Raw genomic sequence first — 19748 nt, forward strand, 5'->3', positions numbered from 1 at the left:
GCCAAGATGGTCACCTTGGGAAACAAGTGAAAAAAAAAACAGGTCAAGGCCAACAACATAAAAAGAAGCCTACAGCACCTAGTAATCCCAGGTGGTCTCCAATCCAGGTACTAGCAAGGCCCAACCCTGTTTAGCTTCTGAGATCAGAGGAGATCGGGCGCTTTCAGGGTTATGTGCCCAAAGGCAATCTCTTTGGGCATTCTCAACCCTCTTGACAAATGCCAAGATAGTCACCTTGAGATACAAGCGAAAAAAAACAGGTCAATGTCAAAAACATAAAAAGAAGAATACGGCACCTGGTATTCCAACGCCATCTCCCATCCAGGTACTAACTAGGCCCAACCCTTCTTAGCCTCAGAGAAGAGAAGAGATAGGGCTCTTTCAGGGTGATGCTGCTGTAAGCGATCTCTTTGTGTACTCTCATCCCTCTTGACAAATGCCAAGATGGTCACCTTGGGAAACAAGCGAAAAAAAAAAAACGAATCAACGCCAACAACATAAAAAGAAGCCTACAATAACTGGTATTCCCAGGTGGTCTCCCATCCAGGTACTAACCAGGCCAGACTCTTCTTAGCCTCCAAGATCAGACGAGATTGGGTGCTTTCAGAGTGATGTGGCCATAGGGAATCTCTTCAGGCACTCTCAACCCTCTTGACAAACACCAAGATGGTCACTTTGGGAAACAAGCGGAAAAAAAACAGGTCAACGCCAGCAACATAAAAAGAAGTCTACGACACCTGGTATTCCCAGGCGGTCTCCCCTCCAGGTACTAACAAGGCCTGACTCTTCTTAGCTTCCAACATCAAACGTGATCGGGTGCTTTCAGGGTGATGTGCCTGTAGGCAATCTCTTCAGGCACTTTCAACCCTCTTGACAAACGCCAAGATGGTCACCTTGGGAAACAAGCAAAATAAATAAAAATAAGTCGGAAGCTAGAGACAATACGGCCCGAGTCCTCAATTTAATCCAGGGAAGGCCCTTGCTTATGTTGTCAACGGACGTGGAGAAGGCCTTTGACAGGGTGGCCTGGCACTTTATGCAGGCCACCCTGGAACATATAGGTCCAATATATATATATATATCCAATGCAACAGGTACTTGCTCTAGCAGTATGGTCCCCATGGGAATCAAGCCCGTGGGTCCAAGAAATAGGGCTTCTCTCAGAAGCCCTTTCGGGGCTTGCCTGGTAAAGGCCTGGTCAGACAGGCCCGGAGGGAATCTAGGATGTCCAATAATTGAGGTCATAGGAGAAGGGAAGTTAGTCAGGTGGGAAAGGTGAAAAAAACTATCCATCTCGGCGAGCGAGGGGCCAATTAACGGGTGAGTAGTCACACAGGGCTCCAATGGCCTCCCCGCCCAAGGCAGACCAGCCAGTGGAACCCGCGCCATCTCCTGCTCTAGCTTGACCCATAGCTTCAGTTCCCCATGCCGGTGTCTTATCACATATGGTCCCCCATCGGATAGTGTCCGCTGTGTACTGCGCATGCGCAGTACACAGCAACACAGATTCCGAAAATTGCCGAGCATGAACAGTCCAGGTTCTATCCCCACTATCCAAGTGGACATAGAGTAAGAATATAAAAGAGCCGAGCGCAGCGAGGCAAAGCCCGAAGCGTGGCGAGCGAAGCTCGCCTGCGAGGGGCCCTCTAATATTCACAACCCTATGTCCACTTGGATGGTGGGGCTACCACCTCCACTCACCGCGCATGAAAATCTCCGAAGCTTCGTCTGCTCCGTACTGCGCATGCGCAGTACGGCGCAGACACTATATCATGGCAGGACAGTATATGGCAGAACACCGGCACCAGTCAACACCGGTGTCATGTGCGTCGCTGTGTAATATAGAGCAGGGTTCGGGAAGCCAATACCTCCCCGCAATTTCGGTCGCAATAGCATTGCCCTACCAATACGCATATGTTTTCCGCGCCAGAGGAACTTGATAAAGATTGAGCGAACCGCATGAAAGAAAGTCTGGGGTATTTTGATAGGTAAGGCTTGTAGTAGATACAGAAGTCGTGGCAACGCATTCATCTTCAACACATTACAGCGTCCGAACCATGACAGAGCTAGTGGGTCCCATCTTTTAGGGTCCACTGTAAGCCCATAGGCTTCTTTTTATGTTGTTGGCTTTGACCTGTTTTTTTTGCTTGTTTCTCAAGGGGACCATCTTGCCGTTTGTCAAGAGGGTTGGGCGTGTCTTGAAGAGAACGCTTACGGCCACATCAACCTGAAAGCACCCAATCTCGTCTGATTTCAGAGGCTAAGCAGCGTCAGGTCTGGTTAGTACCTGGATGGGAGACTGCCTGGGAAGACCAGGTGCCATAGAAGGATCTGGTCTGGTTAGTGTCTTGATTGGGAGATCGCCTGGGAATACTGGATGCCGTAGGCTTCTTTTTATGTTGTTGGCTTTGACCTGTTTTTTTTAGCTTGTTTCCCAAGGTGACCATCTTGGCCTTTGTCAAGAGGCTTCAGAGTGCCCAAAGAGAGTGCCTACGGCCAAATCACCCTGAAAGAGCCCAATCTCATCTGATCTCGAAGGCTAAGCAGCGATGGGCCTGGTTAGTTCCTGGATGGGAGACAGCTTGGGAATACCAGGTGCCGTAGGCTTCTCATTATGTTGTCGGCGTTGACCTGTTTTATTTTCCCTTGTTTCCCAAGGTGACCATCTTGGCATGTGTCAAGAGGGTTGAGAGTGCACAAAGAAATTGCCTACGAGCACAACAACCTGAAAGCGCCCAATCTCGCTTGGTATCAGAGGCTAAGCAGGGTTGGGCCTGGTTTGTACCTGGATGGGAGACCGCCTGGGTTTTCCAGATGCCGCAGGCTTCTTTTTATGTTGTTGGTGTTGACCTGTTTTTTTCGCTTGTTTCCCAAAGTGATCATCTTGGCATTTGTCAAGAGGGTTGAGAGTGCCTAAAGAGATCGCTTACAGCCACATCACCCTGAAAGCACCCTATCTCTTCTGATCTCAGGGGCTAAGAAGGGTTGGGCCTAGGTAGTACTTGAATGGGAGACGGCCTTGGAATACCAGGTGCCGTATTCTTCTTTTTATGTTGTTGGCGTTGACCTGTTTTTTTTTCGCTTATTTCCCAAAGTGACCATCTTGGTGTTTGTCAAGAGGGATGAGAGTGCCCAAAGAGATTGCCTATGGACACATCACCCTGAAAGCGCCCAATCTCTGCTGATCTCAGAGGCTAGAAAGGGACGCGCCTTGTTAATACCTGGATGGGAGACCGCATGGAAATACTAGGTGCGGTAGGCTTCTTTTTATGTTGTTGGCATTGACTTGTTTTTTTTGTTTGTTTCCCAAGGTGACCATCTTGGCGTTTGTCAAGAGGGTTGAGCGTGCCTAAAAAAATCTACTATGGCTGCATCACCCTGAAAGAGCCAAATCTCATTTGATCTCAGAGGCTAAGCAGGTTTGGGACCTGGTTAGTACCTGGATGGGAGACCGCCTGGGATTTCTCGATGCCATAGGCTTTTTTTTAAGTTGTTGGCATTGACTTATTTTATTTTTTTTGTTTTATTCTTTTACTAAGTATAAGTAGAACAACATAAATATAACAGTCAACCATACAGCATGACCCAGGGTCACAATTACATGATAACAAAAAATAGGCAGCCAAATAACTCTGGGTTCTCAGAGGGGAGTCCTAGAGTTTCATGCAGAAAAGAGAGAAACCCCACCTCCGACATGTAGTACAGTATAACTAATGCAGCTCCGTTCAGACAAATGTAATCATGGAGAACAACTGGGACCACAGCGAGCCAGCTTATCATGACCTACGTGAACCAGAGTAAAATATGAGCCGGTCGTGTCCAGAACCCTGGGGTTCTTCTGGGTCCCAAAGGCTAGTAAGGAGACAAGGCATAGTCAAAAGGGAGGACGGGGGAAGAAGAGAGTGCAAAGACGGAGAGAGAGGAGGGGGGGGATGGCGGCGGGGAAAAATAGAAAAATAAAGACAAAAAGGGAGGGGGGGGGGGAATTGCCACCCAGGGCAGACATGGCCTACGTAGGTAAACGTTAAATGTTCAGTCGTTTTCTGGGACAGGGGCGCTGCTCACCTCTCGAATGTAGTCTCAAGTACCAGTAAAATACCTCCAGGGCCTCCATGTAACACTAAATGCCTCTTCAGTGTTGTGAAGGGTGGCGGTCAATTCTTCCATCCGGAGAATATGATTGACTTTGGAATACCACAGCACCTTGGATGGGGGCTGAGGCTGCCTCCACAGTGTGGGAATGCAGACCCGGGCGGCGTTCAGGAGTTGCATCGTGAGGGTTTTTTTGTATTTTCGAACAGGCTGTTCGGTCAAGTGTAGAAGGCACGCTGCTGGGTTGTCTGCGATATCTACATTTCTGAGAGTTTTTATCGTCCCGGTCACCTCCACCCAAAAGTTCCTCAAGGCCGGGCATGCCCAGAAAATGTGTCCCATGGTCCCCGTATCTGAATTGCACCTCCAACAAACATCCGGGATCGATCTATTCATTTTATTCAGAAGGTATGGGACTCTATACCAGCGTGAGACTATCTTGTATCCTGATTCTGGATATTGGTTTGCGATGGAAGCTTTATGTACTAATGTCAGGATCTTCCCTATCTGTTGTGGGGTAAATGTGATGCCAAAGTCCCTCTCCCATTTGTGGATAAATGGTGGGGTCGACTCTTCCTCCTGACTACTTAATAGGTTGTACAGGAGGGAGAGGGTGTGTTGCACAGGTTCCTTTTTGTGACAGATTGATTCATAGGGCGTCAGGTCTCTAGGAGTGTAGGGGGCCCTTTGTATGGCCAGAAGAAAGTGACGAAGTTGATAAGCATTAAACAAGTCAAACCGAGGGTCAGAAAGCTCGGCGACAGTTTGCGTGGTCGGGAGCCCTCCCGAGGACCACACCTCTCCCAGACGCTGTTTCCCCACCACTATCAACTGTCGCAGTTTCTTGTTGGTAAATCCCGGTGGGAAGTCTGGATTACCTATAACCGGAGTCATTGGTGACGGCAGGGGAGCAATGTGTGTGCAGCGGAACAACCTCCGTAGCCAACGTAGCTCCCACTACGGGGTGATCTCTGAGGTCTTTTGGTAGGGAGGACAGGAGCCACGGGGAGGTCAATAGGGGAATGGATCCATCCTCAATCTCCATCTCCACCCACTGCTTGTGTGGGCCATTACAATGCCAATCAACGACTCTCGCTAGCAGAGTCGCTCTGTTGTATTGTCTCATATCTGGGAGACCCAGACCCCCCTTGTCCTTTGGTCTGGCAAGCAATTGCAAACGGGCTCTGGGCGGTTTGCGCGCCCAAATAAAGTCCCGGAGCAGCACCTGCAGATGTCTGAAAAAGATTGGGGGTAACCGGATCGGTAATGTCTGGAACAAGTATAAGATCCGCGGGAGGGCCGTCATTTTGAATGCATTACAGCGCCCGAACCAGGTCAGTGTTAAATCATGCCTGTTTCCCAAATCAGATTTCAGTCTATTCAGGAGAGGGAGAAAATTAAGCGGGTACAATTGCACCAAATCTGCTGCGATGTCAACGCCCAGGTAACGTATAGATTTTTCAGCTCAGTAGAATGGAAAAGCGGAGCATAGCCTCTTGGCCTCACCATCCGGGACCGATATATTCAATACAGCCGATGGTGCAATTGATTTTATAGTTTGATAGGCTGCCGTATCGCCGGAGAGCCGCGAGTATATTGGGAAGCGAAATGTGTGGATTGGAGATGAAAAAAATTAGATCGTCAGTGTACGCCGCAATTTTGTGGTGTGCCGAGGGTTTGGATATGCCAGTAATATTCGGGTCATTCCGAACGTGACACATAAGTGGTTCCAGTGTCAGAATAAAAATTAGGGGAGACAGAGGGCACCCCTGCCTCGTCCCATTAGTGATGGGGAAAGAGTCCGAGCACTCTGAAAGCACCCAATCTCGTCTGATCTTGGAGGCTAAGAAGAGTCAGGCCTGGTTAGTACATGGATGGGAGACCACCTGGGAATACCAGTTATTGTAGGCTTCTTTTTATGTTGTTGGCCTTGATTCGTTTTTTTTTTCTTTCGCTTGTTTCCCAAGGTGACCATCTTGGCATTTGTCAAGAGGGTTGAGAGTGCCCAAAGAGTTCGCTTACAGCAGCATCACCCTGAAAGAGCCCTATCTCTTCTCATCTCTGAGGCTAAGAAGGGTTGGGCCTAGTTAGTCCCTGGATGGGAGATGGCTTTGGAATACCAGGTGCCGTAGTCTTCTTTTTATGTTGTTGACATTGACCTGTTTTTTTTCCGCTTGTTTCCCAAGGTGACTATCTTGGCATTTGTCAAGAGGGTTGAGAGTGCCCAAAGAGATTGCCTATGGGCACATAAGCCTGAAAGCGCCCGATCTCCTCTGATCTCAGAGGCTAAACAGGGTCGGGCCTTGCTAGTACCTGGATTGGAGACCACCTGGGAATACTAGGTGCTGAAGGCTTATTTTTATGTTGTTGGCGTTGACTTGTTTTTTTTTTTTGTTTGTTTACCAAGGTGACCATCTTGGTGTTTGTCAAGAGGGTTGAGAGTGCTTGAAGAGCTCGCCTATGGCCACATAACCCTGAAAGCACCAGATCTCGTCTGATCTCAGAGACTAAACAGGGTCGGGCCTTGTTAATACCTGGATGGGAGACCACCTGGGAATACTAGGTGCTGTAGACTTCTTCTCATGTTGTTGGCGTTGACTTGATTTTTTTGTTTGTTTCCCAAGGTGACCATATTGGCGTTAGTCAAGGTTGAGAGTGCCTGAAGAAATCTCCTACGGCCACACCACCCTAAAAGAGCCCAATCTCATCTGATCTCAGAGGCTAAGCAGGGTTGGGACCAGTTTAGTACCTGGATGGGAGACCGCCTGGGATTTCCAGATGCCGTAGGCTTCTTTTTATGTTGTGGCCGTTGACCTATTTTTTTCCGCTTGTTTCCAAGGTGACCATCTTGGTGTTTGTCAAGAGAGTTGAGAGTGCCTGAAGATATCGGCTACGGCCACATCACCCTGAATCTGTTCCATCTCGTCTGATCTTGGAGGCTAAGCAGGGTCGGGCCTGGTTAATGCCTGGATGGGAAACCGCCTGGGAATACCAGGTGTCGTAGGCTTCTTTTTTTTTCAAATATAATTTTTTCTCCAAATAGGGGAAGACGGTCCCCCGAGTACATAATGCAACAGAGAAATACAGAGCAAAAAGCAGCTGAACAATACTTGATACAGGTATATTCGCAACTGTGAGTCTGCCTTCCATCAATCCCAATGATTCGAGGCACGGATAAAGTACTGTACCAAGATCCAGGGTCACACAAACCCCCAGGTCCCTCCGGCATAATCCATCCAGAGGGGGGTGTGAGGCCGCCATTCCCAATTTTCCACTCTTTCCAAAAGAGAGAGGGGGTGGAGGGGGGTGAGAGATAGGGGAGGAAGGCAGAAAAGAGAAGGGTTGAAAGATCAGAAAAGGAGAAGAGGGGACGAGACACGATGGCAGCCACTGTCCAAGGGGCCAGTCAAGGAAAGCTCAGAGCACTAAGGCGATAGCAGGCGACATCCTTCCAGCGAGAATATAAAGGTATTCCAGATGTCTCAGGTTTGTTAAAAAAATTCTTGTATACCTTGTGATGTGAGGATCAAGTCCTCCATTTTTTTTAATGTCCTCTATTTTCCTAAGCCAGTGAGTAATGAAAGGGGGGGAACATTTTTTCCAATAGAGAGGGATGAAGGATTTCGCCGCATTTATCACATGCCGTAAAATAGAATTTTTTGTACTTCTTAATGGGAATCTGTGAATGGTGCAAGAGAAAGAATGCAGCCTCTTCCTGGATGGAGAAGTCTGTGAATTTTTGTGTTATGCATCGGATCTCTGTCCAGAAGTCCACCAAGCTGAGGCAGGACCAAAAAATGTGCAGCAACGTGCCCTCTTCTTCTCCACACCTCCAGCATATGTTCGAGGAAGAGGAGAAACATTTCTGCAGCTTTGATGGTGTCAAATACCACCTGGTGAGAAGTTTAAAATTTGTCTCCTGTATCTTCGTGCACAGCGACATTTTGAGAGCCAAAGTGATAATGCGTTGTCTCTTTGCTGGGGAAAATTAGCAATTAAGGTCCTTTTCCCAGTTGGACAGACAGGTTAAGTGTGGGTAATCTGTTTGAGAGAGAATGTGGGCCAAAGGGCCTTCGCTCCTGCATAGAGTCTCAAACTCCGTCTGAGGGCAGGCGAACGTTTGAGGATTGGGGATGGAATGGAGAAAATGATGTCGTTGCGCCGCTCTCCAAAAAGGCAGTTGGAAAAGCCCTGTCGGATCTGTTAGGGTTGAGAAAGAAGGCCATTTTCCATCAATGACGAATTTAGACGCATTGTCTAGGTTGGAATTTCTAAGTGGGTCCCCAGTTCAAAGGTTGGATGGCCACGTATAGGGAATAGGGGGGAAGTCAAAGACGTGAGTGTGTTTTGGGTAGCGATCAGGTGACTGACTTTCAACTAAGCCCCTATAGTGGGATGTGACATAAATTCTGTGGGTAAATACTTATAGCACAACATGGCGCTTCTTAGCGGAATTCGGGAGTGAGCTTAGAAAGTTTGTTTCGATTCCAGTCCAATGCACACCCCAGATGGGAGGCCAGGTAGTAGCGTCGCAAGTTAGGGAGAACCAACCCTCCCTGTTGTTTAGACAATGTCAGCTGTGACCGCTTAAGTCTGGGATTTTTGTGGGCCCAGTTAAATTGAGTGAGCAAGGATTGAGCTTGCTTAAAAAACAGGACTGGAATCTGGATCGGGAGAGCTTGGAAAAGATAAGTAAATTTAGGGAGTATGTTCATTTTAATGAGATTGCATCTGCTGAACCAGGAATGGAGGCCAGAATGCCACCCGTGAAGCAAACTGCGGATCTTAGTGACAAGGGGTGGGGGGAAGTTCAACATAAACGTACGCGCGATGTCCGGTGGAATGTAAGTACGTGAGTATATCTTACTTATCCATGCCAGCATCCGTTCACTCAGACCTATATGGCGAAGGACCGAGAACATTAATGTCCATTTGACCCGATCAAAAGCCTTCTCGGCATCAGTACTCATGAAAAGACAAGGGGTCCCAGATGACTTTGCTTTACGGATCAGGGTAAGCACCTTAGTGGTGTTGTCCCTATCTTCCCTGGTGGGAATAAAACCTAACTGGTCAATATGTATAAGGGACTACAAGTGATGTGCCAATCACGTGGCGAGGAGTTAGAGAATAGTTTTAGGACCGAATTTTGGAGGGAAATGGGTCTGTAGCTCCCACATAGGCCTGGGTCTTTGCCCTCCTTAGGTATCAACGAGATGTGGGCTCTAAGGGTATCCCCATTCGAGCTCAGAGTATTAAATAAATTCACCAAGCGCGGGCCGAGAATAGGGAGGAAGGTCTTAAAGTATTGTGCGGTATATCCGTCAGGGCCCGGAGCCTTACCCACCTTCGGAGGTCCCACGGCCGTCTGGACTTCTTCCAGTGTGATCGGGTCCTCCAAGTACTCCCGTGATTCCGATGAGAGGGTTGGTAGACCAGAACCGGTTACATATCTGTCTATATTGTCCTGTCCAGACCCTGAATCGGGCAGGTTGTAGAGATCAGAGTAACATTTTTCAAAGACTTCGACTATTTGGGTTGGGGTAGAGGCCCTCTGGCCATTCTCATCTATCAACTGTGGTATGTAAGAGCCAGATTTCAACTCCTTTACCGACCTGGCTAAGATTTTTCTGCATTTGTCCTCTGACTCCTACGTCAGTTTACGACAAAACTGGAGTGCCGCTTTCGCTTTATAATGGAGTAGGACAGCAATATGGGTATGGAGTGTCCCCAATTCAATCTCTAAGGTCCGTAAGGAGGTATGTTTATGTTTCGCTTACACAGAGGCAAGTTCACGAAACAGATTAGCAAGCTGTTCCTTCCGTGTTCGTTTGATGCGCACCCCGTGCCTGATAAGTACCCTGGGGAGTACTGACTTGTGAGCCTCCCAAATTATCCCCAGGTCACAGTCCTGCTTTAGTTTTCTTGGAAATAAAGGTCCAATTCCCTGGTCACATCTGCTAAAACTTCTGGTATCTGGAGCAGGCTCTCATTAAGGTGCCAGAATAGAGACCTAGGTGAGGGGTAGGGAGCGAGGAGCAAGAGGCAGAAGTGTCAACCGATGGCGAAAGGGGACATTAAAGTCCCCACCTAATATCAATTGGCCCTCCCGAAAGTCACATAATCTGTGCAGGGTAGTTCTGAGGAACGTGTCTTGGTGATCATTGGGAGCGTACACAGTGGCAAATGTAAAAAGGCGCTCTCCAATGTGGCCCCTAAGAAAAAGATATTGGCCCCCAGGGTCCACCAGAGAATCCTGGAGAACCCAGGGGAGCCTGCTAGAGATCAGAATGGAGAGGAGGGGTTAGTAGAGTGGTAGACCTTAGGGAAGGATCTCGACCATAGAAAGGGGAGGCTAGTATTTTTAAAATGTGTTTCTTGTATAAAGGCCACATCAGTACAGGATGTGTTCAGTTCTCACAGGAGGATCCACCGTTTTTCAGGGGAGTTCAGTCCCCTAACGTTTAGAGAGGTGACCTTGACTGAGTCTGCCATCGCTCCTCGGGGAGGGGGGGGGACATCAGAGAAAAGCAAAGAAAGTTGAAACAAGGTAGGTTTTGGGTAGGTAATGCATGGTGGGAACTAAGGGGGAGAAAGGAAGGGCAAATGCAAGGAAAGGTAAAGGGAAAAAGAGGCCGGGCACCTCAACCCCAGGGGGAGAGGGAAATTAAGGGTTGTCCGCACTCAACAGTACAGGAAGGGTATACTAAAACAGCACGATTATGCTATAGCGCTTACCAGATGTACACTGGGTTTAACGCGCTGTCCTACTTGGGTAATTGGGTAGACAGGTTGGAGAGGGAGCCCCCGAATCCTAGTCCCCCCAGCCCCGGCAGTGGTAAATGTCACGTCTGATACCGGTATGCAAATAAAAGACAATCAGTAACATCAAAGAAACAAAAAACAATAGTATAACCAAAACAGAGGTAGAGCATATAACTGTTAGCACTGAGGGGTCTCCTCGGCTCGCCCTAAACGTAGGCATGCACGAGGGAGCCCGTCACAACAGAAAAGGCATCACAGAATGGGATCCACCACCCCCTGTCCCATACCCCTAAAGTACATGCAGTCCCCAAACAAATGCATTTCTCCCTTTGGCAGATTGTCCTCTCCTTACCCCCTCTCCCCGTCCACGCCCCGGGGGGAAAAGGGCAGGGAAGGGGGGAAAGGGGGAGTGGAAGGGGGGAAAGGGGGAGTGGAAGGGGGAAAGGGGGAGGGAAAGGAGGGAAGGGAAGGGTGGGAAGGGAGGGGGGAAACAGGGGAGAGGGGACAAACATGCAGAAATGTCAAGTCCTTTCGCGCACTCCCACCAGCAAACACCCGGACCCCATAAATTTCAACTCCTCCCCTCCATGGTCACCACATCAAGATGAAAGAGAAGCAGCCCTGGTCGGTGCATGGAAAATCCGGCAGGCAAGGGGCTGGGGCCACCATCCCTCCATCCAATGGGAGACTTCACCCGAGCAGCAGTCCTGGGGCCCGCCAATTAGTGTCTCTCCTGCATCTCCAGAGGGAGGCTGGGACTGCCCAAACAGTAAGGGGTAAATCCTCCAGAGGGGTCCAGAGTCACCCTGGAGGGAAGCAGTGTCTCGTACCAATAGGCTCAATAAATAAGTCATCCAGGGTCCCCGAAAGCTGCAGAAGGCAATGTCGGCAAAGAGTAGGTGGGAGCCAGAGGGGGGGACAAGGGGCGCATCCAGGGGGAGGGGACACATATGCGGGAATGTCAAGCCCTTCCAGTACAGCGCATTAGGTATCACTCAGACCCCCCAAAGTGCAAATCCCCCATCTAAGGTCAAGACTCCAGAAGGGAAGATGAGCCGCCCTGGTCTGTACATGAAAGAACCTGCTGCCAAGGGGTTGGGGCCATCATCCCTTCCTCCAATGGGAGATACCACCGGCATGACAGCCCCGTGTCCTGCCAAGTGGTGCCCCTCTGACAATGTCGTTGTGGTATATGTGGAGCATCCAGGGAGAGGCAGGGACCACCCAAACAGTGAGGGGTAAAGCCTCCAAGGGGGACCGGTGTCAGACAGGAGGATAGCGGTGTCTTGTACAAGTTGGTTAATTAGACAAGTCATCCAGTGTGTTTCTGTGAGCAGCGGAAAGAAAGGTCGGTAAGGATTATGAATGGGTGGGGGCCAGGGAGTGCATAAAACTACCACCAGATGACCGGGGCAGAGAGGGCAAGGGGATGAAAGTCAGATCTGGTAGGTAGGGGCGGGGGTGAGGAGTGTCCCTCATATTACTCACATTGGCCATACCTTGAAGCTGAGCGCTCTGCATACCCAGGACGTTCTTCTGTATAATCTAGCCTATCTGTACACATTAGTCGGTCCTCTGTATACACTAGTCTGTCTGTATACACTAGTGTATACAGACGGACTAGTGTATACAGAAGACCGGCTAGTTTATATAGGGAGGCTAATGTGTGCAAAAGACAGGCTAGTGTATACAAATAGGCTAGATTATAGAGAAGAACATCTTGGGTATGCAGAGAGAGCGGCTGGGTTACACAGAGAGGCTGGTGTATGCAGACTTGCTAGTGCATACAGACGGACTAGTGTATACAGAGAGGCTTGGGTATACAGAGAGCTAATGTATAAAGAGCAGCTGTACAAAACACAGGCTAGATTATACAGAAGAACGTCCTGGGTATGCAGAGATGGAGGCTAAGGTATACAGAGAGAGAGGCTAGAGTACGCATACTTGCTAGTGTATACAGATGGACTAGTGTATACAGAGGACCGGCTAGTTTATACAGAGAGGCTAATGTGTACAAAAGACAGGCTAGTGTATACAAATAGGCTAGATTATAGAGAAGAACGTCCTGGGTATGCAGAGAGAGAAGTTGGGTTACAAAGAGAGGCTAGTGTATGCAGACTTGCTAGTGTATACCGGTGGACTAGTGTATACAGAGAGGCTTGGGTATACAGAGAGCTAATGTATAAAGAGATGCTAGTGTATACCGACGGACTAGTGTATACAGAGGACCGGCTAGTTTATACAGAGAGGTTAATGTGTACAAAAGACAGGATAGTTTATACAGATAGGCTAGATTATACAGAAGAACGTCCTGGGTATGCAGAGATGGAGGCTAGGGTATACAGAGAGAGAGAGCGAGGCTGGGTTACACAGAGAGGCAGGAGTATGCAGACTTGCTAGTGTATACAGATGGACTAGTGTATACAGTAGACCGGCTAGTTTACACAGAGAGGCTAATGTGTACAAAAGACAGGCTAGTGTATACAGATAGGCTAGATTATACAGAAGAACGTCCTGGGTATGCAGAGATGGAGGCTAGGGTATACAGAGAGAGAGGCTAGAGTATGCATACTTGCAAGTGTATACAGGCGGACTAGTGTATACAGAAGACCGGATAGTTTATACAGAGAGGCTAATGTCTACAGAAGACCGGCTAGTGTATACACATAGGCTAGATTATAGAGAAGAACGTCCTGGGTATGCAGAGATGGAGGCTAAGGTATACAGAGAGAGAAGTTGAGTTACAAAGAGAGGCTAGTGTATGCAGACTTGCTAGTGTATACCGGTGGACTAGTGTATACAGAGAGGCTTGGGTATACAGAGAGCTAATGTATAAAGAGATGCTAGTGTATACAAAAGACAACCAAGAGTAGACAGTGAGGCTCGTGTATACAGAAGACCGGCTACAGAGAAGCTAATTTGTACAAAAGACAGGCTAGTGTATACAGATAGGCTAGATTATACAGAGGAAGGTCCTGGGTATGCAGAGATGTAGGCTAGGGAATCCAGAGTGTTACACAGAGAGGCTAGAGTATGCAGAAGACCGGCTATTTTTTTTTACAGATAGGCTTGTGTATAAAGAAGACAGTCTGGGGAATTCAGTGAGGCTAGTGTATGCAGAGAGGCTGGGACACCGAGACTATTGTAAAAAGAAGGGAGGCTAGTGTATATAGATTACGGGCACCTGTATACAGAAGACAGAGAGGCTAGTCTATATTGAGTGGCTGGTGTACACAGAGAGATTAATGTATACAGAAAAGCTAGCGTGTAAAGAAGACAGGACTTTATTTTTTGCTAATGCAACTACTTTTGAAACATATAAAGTGCTTTTTTCATATTTTGGTGCTGTTAAAAAGTGGTGTGTTGTCAGTGGTGATATCAATGTGACAGTTAATGTGGAGAACTACAACTATTCAAAATAGAGCAAAAGAGTGCTAAGTTTATTTTGTTAAGTCATTGACTTAAGTAAGTAATTGGCCGTTATTTTAATTGTATTGTAATACCGTTAAGTAATTGGCCGTTATTGGTTTGGCAGTACATGGTTTATTTTGATGTAAGATAGTTTTATTCTCTACTTATAGCCGAGTTTTAGACGACTTTATTATTAGCATTATTCGCATTATTCATATATATTATGCAGAGTGTAAGTATTGCAGTGAAACGATATTGCTTTTAAAAGATTTGTATTATTATACATAGCATTGTTAGCAGACCAATAGGACAATTTACATGGCTTAATATTGCAGAGCGTAATTTATCAGGAAAGAGATCCAAAGCGTTAGTTGCAGTAGCTTCATAAAACTGAGATATCGTTGCATTACTCTAAATTTAAAAGTTGTTCCGGTAGCACTGAAAAGACGATATTAGATGAGTGATCTACACATTTCGTTTACTATTTCACTATACCGGCTAAATGTTAATATGTAATATGTGCTGCGTGTAAGGTAGAAATTAGATGGTTTAGTGTGAGCTGGTTTACCAGGATTTAGAGATAGTATTCTGTTTATACTAGTAATAAATATAGCAAAATAACTATAACGGGTTTAAGTGGAAATACACGAAATAACAGCAACAACGTGTGTAGGTTTTTATCAATCAAGTTAATTACGTGTCAGCAGCTAAATATTCTGCAATAGCAGAGATTAAGTATTGCAGTCGAAATGAGATCGGAAGCGTTAGTTGCGGTAGCTCCAAAATGACTGAGAAATCATTTCATTACTCTAAATTTAAAAGTTATCCCGGTAGCACTGAGTGGACTGATATTAGATGAGTGATCGTTCTAGTACAAATTCTGTTTCCTATAGCAGAGAGATACCAGCTAAATGTGAGACGAGCAATTAAACTGTTCACGGTAGCATTGCATTACTCTTAATATGTGCAGCGTGTAAAGAAGCAATAAGATGGTTTTGTATTATCCTAAAATTAGCAGTATACGTAATAAAGGTGAGTAGGTAACCTGGATTTAGACATAGCAAACTCTATAATCTAATTTAGCAAAATTAGAAAGGATAATATTGAGACAGTATATACAGGTAGAGTTTAAGTGGAAATACACAAAATATCTAGCTTACCTTTACATTGTTCAATAGAGCGTTGCAAAGTAATACCAAGGCAAAATGTCGGAATAGCAATTAGATGAGATGATTGCTGTAATCATGAAATATCAGCAACGATTAGGTTTCTATCGGATGAGAAAGTATAATAACTGGCAAAGTATGACATGGCAAAGAGACAAATTGCATTAGAGATGTGAGATGGACATGAAATGTCAATCCCCATTGGTTACTTACATGTAAACGCGGCTACATACAGCAAAGTGTGAGCTAAGCAGCTAAAGGGTATTTAAGAGTAAATTGACGTAGCTTGAAAATTCCAACGTGTAAATCGTTCCATTAATTATGTTACGCACGAAGACGGCTTACACTGACTGTTTTCCGTTTCCACTGGTCATCGGCATAATGTATCAGTAACCATGAACATTAATAGTGATAGACAGCTTACATTAGGATGTATGCATGATGTGAATGTAAAATGAATGTAAAATAGTTGCATTATGTGTTATTAATGTAATCAAACTGTATTGCTTTGCTTTGCTACTGCAACCACTTCTCAATCAAGTAAACCGTCCCACTGCTTTTCTCACATTTTGCCGCTGTTAAAAAATGTGTTGCAAGTGTTATGTGTTACAAATGGTTCTCAGTGTGACAGTTAATGTGGAGAAGAAGTAATACACAAAATAGAGTCAGAAAGAGAATCCTATTGCATAGAGGTAGCGAGAGATGGTTGCATTAATCTTAATGTGCAGTGTGTAAAAGGTTTTAAAAAGATGGTTTTGTGTGACTTTTGCTTTAACGTAAAATTAGCTGTAGACATTATAACTTGTTACAATGATTTAGAGATAGTAATCTCTATAAAATAATAATAATAAGTATAGAAAAACAAATTAGGAAAATATTGAGGCAGCATATATAGGTCGAGATAAAGTGAATACACAAAAGGGATCAAGGGATAGTAGCAAAGTCAAGGGATAAATGCAAAGGTACTCTATTTAACAGTAAATTGACGTAGCTTGCAAATGTCAACGTGTAAATCGTTCCATTAATTTTGTTACGCACGAAGACGGCTTACACTGACTGTTTTCCGTTTCCACTGGAAAGAGAATCCTATTGCATAGAGGTAGCGAGAGATGGTTGCATATGGCAGAAAGACGGCTTACACTGCTTTTCTCACATTTTGCTGCGGTAAAAAGAAATGTTTTGTCACTGTGTTTTAACTGTGACAGATAAGGTGGAGAAAAAGAAGTAATACAGTACATGACAGCTGATACTGGTTGAGTAATAAAACTGTTTTATTAAGATGTAAGACTAGTTTTATTCTCTACATATAGGCTTTTCAGAGAGTTGTATAATATAGGCGACCAATAGGACATTTAAATGGCTTAATATTGTAGGGAGGTAGTGAAAATGGCCGATAAATAGTTGAGTTAGTCTAAATTTAAAGGATATGCCGGTACCATTGAGAAAGCTTATATTAGACTAGTTGATCTTTGCATTACACAATCCTATTATTATTATTATTATTATTATTAAGATCATAGTGCAGAGAGATACTCAGTTAATGTCAGAGATACTCGGCCAATGTCAGAAAAGCAATAAAACTGTTTACATCGTTAGAGAGCGATAGTTACATTACTCTTAGTATATGCAGCATGTCTGGTAGCAAATGGATGGTTTTGTGAACATTTTGCATTAAGGTACAATTAGCAGTAGAACTCATGGAAGTGAATGGATTTAAGCGGATTTTGAGATAGTACTCTCCATTTCTAATAAGAAATAAAGAAAAATAAGTCAGGATGGTGTGTCAGGACTGTCACATACTCACAGTTCCGGTACAAATATGCAAAATAGAGCAAAAGAGTACATGGTTTATTTTGATGTATGATAGTTTTATTGCATGCTTGATGTGGATGATTAAAATCGTGTAGTGATCTATATTTAGCATAAGAATGAAAAGGCATAACATGGCAATGAGACAAACTCCATTAGAGATGTGAGCTAGATGAAATGATGAAATGTCTATGTATAGCCCAGATTGTCTTCTGTTATCACTTAGCCTACCCTCTAAATTCACTAGCCTCTCTATATACACCAGTATGTTTACACTAGCCGGTCTTCTGCATACAATAGCCTGTCTTCGATATACACTAGCCTATGTTCTGAATACACTAGCCCGTCTTCTGTCTTCTGTATGCCATAGCCTGTCTTCTGTATACATTAGTCTCTCTGTATAAACTAGCATCTCTGTATACCCCAAACTGTCTTCTGTAAAAACTTGTCTCTCTTTATAGCCTGTCTAGCCTTTCTTCTGTACACACTAGCTTCTCTGTATACACTAACCAGGCTTCTATATACAATAGCTTCACTCTATGCACTAGCCTCTCTGTATAATCTAGCCTCTCTATATACCCTAGATAGTGTTCTGCATCTCCGTAGTGGTAGCCTCTCCGTAGAAGCCAGCCTTTATTCTGTATTCACTAGCCTTTCTTCTGTATGCTGTAGTCTTCTATATATACTAGCTTCTCTGTACACCCTTGCATCTCTGTAATACACTAAACCCTCTGTATACCACAGCCTGTCTTCTGTATACACTAGACTGTAAACACTAGATAGAATACACCAGCCTGTCTTCTGTACCCACTAGAATCTCTGTATACACTACCCAGTCTTCTGTATACACTGTCAGCTTGGATGTATACCCAAGCCTGTCTTCTGTATACACTAGTCTCTCTATATGCACTGTCCTATCTGTATACACTCGACTCTCTTTATACACTAACCTCTCTATATACACTAACATCTTTGTATATACTAGCCTCTCTTTAAATTAGCCTCTCTGTGTACCCCAGCCTCATTGTTTACTCTAGCATTTCCGTATACTCAAGCCTATCTGCATACACGAGTCTGTATTCTGTATTCACTAGCCTGTATTCACTAGCCTTATATGTACTAGCTTCCTGCTTCTCTGTATACCCTTGCATCTCTGTACACTAGACTCTCTGAATACACTAAACCCTCAAGTATACCACAGCCTGTCTTCTGTATACATTAGACTGTAAAAACTAGCTAGAATACACCAGCCTGTCTTCTTTACCCAATAGACTCTCTGAATGCACTACCCAGTCTTCTGTATACACTGTCAGCTTTGATGTATACCCAAGCCTGTCTTCTGTATACACTAGTTTCTCTATATGCACTGTCCTTTCTGTATACTCTCGACCCTCTCTATACATTAACCTCTCTATATACACTAACATCTTTGTATATACTAGCCTCTCTTTAAATTAGCCTCTCTGTGTACCCCAGCCTCACTGTTTACTCTAGCATCTCTGTATACTCAAGCCTATCTACATACACGAGTCTTCTATATTGTGTATTAACTAGCCTTTCTTCTGTATGCTGTAGTCTTCTATATATACCAGCTTCTCTGTACACCCTTGCATCTCTGTAAACACTGTGTAAACTAGCCAGTCTTATGTATACACTCACCGACTGTATACATAAGACTCTCTGAATACACTAAACTCTCTGTATATCACAGCCTGTCTTCTGTATACACTAGACTGTAAAAACTAGCTAGAATACACCAGCCTGTCTTCTGTACCCACTAGACTCTCTGTATACACTACCCAGTCTTCTGTATAGAATGTCAGCTTTCATGTATACCCTTTCTGTATACACTAGCTTCTCTATATGCACTGTCCTTTCTGTATACACTCGACTCTCTCTATACACTAACCTCTCTATATACACTAACATCTTTGTATTTGTCTTTAAACTAGCCTCTCTGTGTACCCCAGCCTCACTGTTTACTCTAGCATCTCTGTATACTCAAGCCTATCTACATACACGAAACCTGTATTCTGTATTCACTAGCCTTTCTTCTGTATGCTGTAGTCTTCTATATATACCAGCTTCTCTGTACACCCTAGCACTGTAACAGTGCTAGGTTCCTGTATTACAGAAACAGAACACCAGCAATAAGGTGTATACTGTGCAGGAGGCACACAACACCGACTCTAACTTCTGCACTGCAGATGCATGTATTGCAGAAATTGAACACCAGTAATAAAGGGTAGCTTCAGGTGTGTACTGTGCAGGAGGCACATAACACCCACTGTAACAGTGCTAGGTTCCCAAGCAGTAAAGACACTGTCCCTGCCTATCGTCCTCTTTCCCTGACCACCGCAACACACTATACAAGGCCGCCGCGCTGGCGGCCTTATATAGTGTGGGGTGTGTACTAAACCCCCCTGAGCTATAATTGGCCACAGGAATCCTGCCTGTGGTGAATTGTGGCTCTCCTCACAGAGGATGTCACATCTGTTCTTATTATAT

General features: G+C 45.3%; 5 pseudogenes; 4 read left to right on the forward strand and 1 right to left on the reverse strand.

The window, feature by feature from the left end:
• Positions 1–506: 506 nt before the first annotated feature.
• LOC143936341 (5S ribosomal RNA) lies at positions 507–625 on the reverse strand (annotated as a pseudogene).
• A 1863-nt stretch (positions 626–2488) lies between these two features.
• On the forward strand, positions 2489–2607 carry LOC143936526 (5S ribosomal RNA; annotated as a pseudogene).
• Positions 2608–6548: 3941 nt separating this feature from the next.
• On the forward strand, positions 6549–6667 carry LOC143936514 (5S ribosomal RNA; annotated as a pseudogene).
• Positions 6668–6762: 95 nt separating this feature from the next.
• LOC143937002 (5S ribosomal RNA) lies at positions 6763–6882 on the forward strand (annotated as a pseudogene).
• Positions 6883–6980: 98 nt separating this feature from the next.
• LOC143937153 (5S ribosomal RNA) lies at positions 6981–7099 on the forward strand (annotated as a pseudogene).
• Positions 7100–19748: the final 12649 nt, after the last annotated feature.

Source organism: Lithobates pipiens, unplaced genomic scaffold, assembly GCF_037356315.1.
Source record: "Lithobates pipiens isolate NorthernLeopardFrog02 unplaced genomic scaffold, aLitPip1_a1.2 Scaffold_28, whole genome shotgun sequence".
NCBI lineage: Eukaryota > Metazoa > Chordata > Amphibia > Anura > Ranidae > Lithobates > Lithobates pipiens.